Genomic DNA, 5,800 nt, shown 5'->3' with positions numbered 1-5,800 from the left:
TATGCAGAGCCGGATTATACCTTTCGTAGGCCCTAGGCACAGCCGTTTTTGGGCCCTCCCCTCCTTCCCCCACTCCTCCCCTCGTTTCAAAATATATGCTCAAATTTTCTTTCATATTTTTTTGCATTTTTATTAATATGGATTTTAATTAACAAATTTGTTTATCGAACTTTATCTGCAATACCGACATACTGCCGATATTGCAGTTGATATCGATAATACCATTATGATTAGTTCGATCAATAACTATGTAAACACTTCACGTCAACAATACAACAACAAACCAGCAAAGAAAACAGTGAAATTGATAGTGAGATTAATTACAAGAAATATTTATACAGTAGAGAACCAATTATCTGGGATGCTCGGGACCATCGCTATCCCGGATGTCTGAATTTCCCAGTTTTCTGGATCGACCAAAAAGTGTCATTAATCGATGTTTTATCGAACCCGAATTACAAGGAAATTACACAAAAATTTGTCAGAATCTGAGATTAAACTAAAAGCGCAAAATTTGGTGAAAATTTACTCATCCGATTTAGAGAAAAACTTTGTAGATGAATTTTTACTATTTTCAAATTTATATGAACATAAATCTGCACAAGAAATGTTGAAGGCTCAAATTAAAGATAAACTTGTGAATACTTTTCCTAACGTTCACATTGCATTAAGAATATATTTGTCGATTCTTGGATCAAATGCAGAAGGAGAAAGATCTTTCTCCAGATTAAAATTGATAAAAAATTATTTGCGTTCAACAATGAATCAAGATCGTTTGGCATCGCTCGCACTTATGTCTATTGAATACGACATTTTGCGTAGTTTGGAATTCGACAGCATAATACAAGATTTCGTTGAATCCAAAAATCGCAAAAAAGTAATATATTAGATCATAAGATTCTGCAAAATAATTTATTACCGAAAAATATTATATTTTTATTTGTATCTTCATAATTTTGTGCAAAATACACTTGTTGTTTTTAAAGCTAAATTATTTTTGTCAAAAAAAAATTTTCTCCCAAGCTTTTCGTAGGCCCTAGGCACGTGCCTAGTGTGCCTATAGGTTAATCCGGCCCTGTTTCCGAGATTACTTTTCTGCTAAATATATTACTTTTCCGAGTCATTATGTATTTATTAAAATTTATATTTTTAATATTAAAAACCTTTTTTTTATTTTTAATTATCTTATAATAAAAACCTGATTTGTGTCATAAATGAGAAACCCAGAAAATATTAAATGTATGTACAAAGGTACATTTAAATATTTTTAGATGATTCATTTCAAGGGGGCTGATAAACAACAACACTTCTTAATTTTAAGGGCCCTACATCATAGATATACCATTGATAAAAATTAAACAATGGTATAAATAAAAAAAAAAAAAATAGAGCTAATGTTCAGTTTTCGGAATTAAGTTTGAAAAAAAAGAAAAGGGAAAAAAAGAGCTAATGTTCAGTTTTCGGAATTAGATTTGGAAAGAAAAAAAAAGGGGGGAAAAACTAATGTTCAGTTTTCGGAATTAAATTTGAAAAAAAAAAGAAAAGGAAAAAAAATAGAGCTAATGTTCAGTTTTCGGAATTAAATTTGAGAAAAAAAAGGAAAAGCAAGAAAAAATAGAGCTAATGTTCAGTTTTCGGAATTAAATTTGAAGAAAAAAAGAAAAGCAAAAAAAAAAAGAGCTAATGTTCAGTTTTCGGAATTAAATTTGAAGAAAAAAAGAAAAGGAAAAAAAATAGAGCTAATGTTCAGTTTTCGGGATTAAATTTGAGAAAAAAAAGGAAAAGCAAGAAAAAATAGAGCTAATGTTCAGTTTTCGGAATTAAATTTGAAGAAAAAAAGAAAAGCAAAAAAAAAAAAGAGCTAATGCTCAGTTTTCGGAATTAAATTTGAAAAAAAAGAAAAGAAAAGGGAAAAAAAACAAACTTCCACAATTTAGATGAATAAAACGGGATCCTAAAGGAATCCATTTTCCTAGAGGAATTCCAGAGAGAGAATCTTTAAAGAACCCCGGAAAATGTATTGTCCATGGCCACGCGATGTCTAACAACGTCTCTGACGATCCTGAAAAGCGAAATATATAATGACTGGAAGTGGCAAAGAAAAAAAAGAAAAGAAAAAAAATTCTTTTCAAGATAATTCATGGTTAAAATTCATGTGACAGAATAATATTCTTAATTATAAAAGGTATTTTATGGTCTTAAACTTCATTATTAAATTTATTAGAAAATCATATTTTATTCTTTATATTGAGCCAAATATCCATATGATAAAATTTTTAACTTTGTTTTAAAAATAATGAGAATAGATTTAGTTTTGGCGCTGTTAGTCCTCAAATGCATGTTTCCTTTTGACTGGATGTCTGGGTCGTTGCCCCTCTACACGCCACTAACGTGGAATAAATTTTGTTTTCCTAAGAAGTCTTAGTTTCACCACAGAAAACATCTTAATCTTCAAGAATAATCAAATATATATCAAAGAATATTCTTTGGTTTCACTACGCGAAACTAATGCATGACTGTGATACCATTATAGGCATTACATATTTCCTAGCTTTTAAAAGTTCGTTAATTTAATTTTTTTATTATTCTTAATCCAATTTCAAATAAACTAAACCAATTATTTAATTTTATGAAAAGCAAATAGTTTGAATAGTATAAATAGTTTGTTCTCTTCTTAACACTAAATGTAACAGCTAACTTTTTAATTTAATGATAAATGTATAACTCATAATTGACTGTCGCGACTAAATCGAGCTTCAAAATCTATTTTTAACTCTTTATTCCTTAAGCTTCTTCATTTCTCTTACGACTAAAATGTTTCAGTTACAGGGTTATATTAATTCTTACTGTCTTTTTGTTGATTAAGCTATAGCCAAATTAATTGAAATTTGATATTACTAATGCGGGGTTTGTTTCTGGCTATTTAATCTTTCTATAAATCGTCAACTATGGATCTCTTCCCATGATCTTAAGTGTCCGTTGGGAACAATTTAGTTACTGCTTATTTAAAATTCTTGGCTTCAAGTCAAAGGGGTATCGCCCCTCAGTCCAACCCTTTTTAATTTTACAAGACAAATTTCATCATGTCCGAAGACGTTCTGATGCATTCACCCTGAATAACTTTTGCTCCCTAATGATCGGATTTTCACGTACTAAGTGTCAATGTTAATGGTTCCTAGGGTGACTTTAAATATGCTAATTATATAGTGCTAACTATTAATTAGGCTACGAAATCGGACACAAAAAAATACTTTCTCTGAATAAACATAATTTTTATTTACATATTTGGATTCTTAACCTGCAAAATGTAGGGGGTAGCTGAAATCTGGGAAATATGGACTTAGGTCAGGAGAGCGATCCCTTAATGTTAATTTCACCTTTTGTGTTTTAAGTCTTATTTTTGAAAGTAATTAAGCTATTTAAAAAAAATTGTACCCACTCTTAAAACCCGTTTATCCAAAGATAATTTCAAACAAAAAATAATTTTTAATAATTATTTATTATTTTTCTAATATTTAATTTAATTGTGTATGAAAAAATTTAGAATTATGTGGTATAATTTTTTTATACCATATTAATCTCCAAATCTGCAAAATCAAAAGTTTCAACTGTTTTTATTCAGTAGAAGCCGAAATAAATTTAAATTAATTACCTTTGAAAAATAATATGGTGATAAGGAAGAAATATCTAAATGGGGAGATTAATATTTAAATTTGGTTAACTTACGAAGAACTTGACCAACGCGCGAAGCGTAAAATTTCACTTTTATTTTTTTCGCTAATAAGCCGATTGCTAATCCTTTTTTTTTTTTTTAAATTATAAAATACGATGTTTTTTAATAGTCATCAAAAAAAAATTTTGTAATTTAGTAAAGAAATTTGAATAAAACATTTTATTGAATAAAAATCATTATATTCAACGAATGTCGAGTTTCATAAAGGCACGTTTCTGATAAAATGTGATTATACGTCAGAGTGTGATTATATTTAATGTGATTATACGTCAGAGTGTGATTATATTTAATGTGATTATATTTTATTTATTTTGATTATATTNATTTATTCGTAATTTAGTAAAGAAATTTGAATAAAACATTTTATTGAATAAAAATCATTTTATTCAACGAATGTCGAGTTTCATAAGACCACGTTTCTGATAGAATGTGATTATACGTCAGAGTGTGATTATATTTAATGTGATTATATTTTATTTATCAGTTTGTTTTATCAATAATGATACAATTTTTCAATAAGATACATACGTATGCATATATTTGGAATGGTATATTTGTAATTATTTATAATTATTAATAAGAATTCGTATAGTCAAAATTTTTAAGCATCTTAAAATTTCGCAATCTCTTATATATTGTCTTAATCTTAAAATTATTTTTTTTACTTACCTGTCCGCGTGTGTTTCTCAGAACTATTTTATAAACCATTCAATTAGATTTTAACATTTTTAAAAATCTTATTCTTTCCGCTCACACGTGTATTATTTTCTCATTAATATACTAATCAATTTTTTTTTGTACCTAAATTTAGGTAAAATTTCCTTTAAAGTAAAATAACCTCCTTTAAAGTAAAATTTCTTTTAAAATTATTGTCAAGATTTTATTAAAAGAAAACATAGAATATCATCCTGCTAGCTGAGAATTAAATTTCGTTAAGAAATTAAAAACATTCTGCTGTTTAAAATTATTCGATGCAAAACAGCTGACTGTTTACTAAGGATACTATTTTTTTTCTTTCGAAAAATGAAGATGTTTTTTCTATTGTTTCTTGTGACTTCAATATAGATTATCAAAAATAGTGTTGATGTCTTATAAGCCACAACAAGGAGTATACAGATAATGAACATTAAAACTGTCAAATAACTGTCATTAAAACTGCCAGAATTTTTAAGCGTTTTAAAATATCTCTGTATCTTATATATCGTTCTAACATCTAAAGTTTGAAATTAAATTTTTAATTATCTGGCCACGTGTGATTCACAGAACTATTAAACCAATTATTTTATTAAATTTTTTACTCTTTCTTTATGCTACAGAGTAGATTTTTTTCCCGATAATATACTAAACTATTTTGCTTAATTTTTATTGGTACTTTAAGTATTCTTTAAATTAGCATTCGTTTTTAAATAATTGCTAATTTTTTTTCGAGTCTCAGAACTATAGCCTGTTATCTGATAAGGATTTAAGAACATTTTCTGTGTTTCGGTCTCATCGTAGTAAATAAGTGCTGTTTTATCTCTAAGATTGAACATACAAATTATTTATTTATTTACTTTATTGTTTCTTATTTGTTTGGTTTGTGAAAAGTAAATACATATTAGTGCAACTCAAAAAACCACAACTGCAAGGGCGCCGGCAGAATAATACAAAGGGGGCGCAACCCTCTAACAAAATACTTCCCCGCCCCACCCCCAAAAAAGAAATTAAAATATTCTGCTATTACATTTTGTTTTGTTATTACATATACTTTCATCTGTTAATTTTTTTTAAACACACATTTCTTCATTGTTAACAAGATATTTAAAAAAAAGTACGAATTTCTTGTACTTGCAAATTTGACCACGCGAAACTGTACTGATGGTGCTGGGATAGTGTTATGTTAAACAACAAATACTAAAAATTGAAATTTGTAAAAAGATTCCGATGCCGTGCCAATTTTAAAATTGTCATTTGATTTTTTAAAAAAATGTAATAAAAAATATACTATTTTCGAACTTATTTTGATTTAAAAAAAAAAGGAATAAATACGCTGCGAAAAAGTTATAATTTCTACAGAAACTGTGAATA

The sequence above is a fragment of the Parasteatoda tepidariorum genome, chromosome 8 (genome assembly GCF_043381705.1).
Source record: "Parasteatoda tepidariorum isolate YZ-2023 chromosome 8, CAS_Ptep_4.0, whole genome shotgun sequence".
In the NCBI taxonomy this organism is placed as follows: Eukaryota; Metazoa; Arthropoda; class Arachnida; order Araneae; family Theridiidae; genus Parasteatoda; species Parasteatoda tepidariorum.
Note: the sequence above shows the minus strand (reverse complement) of the source record.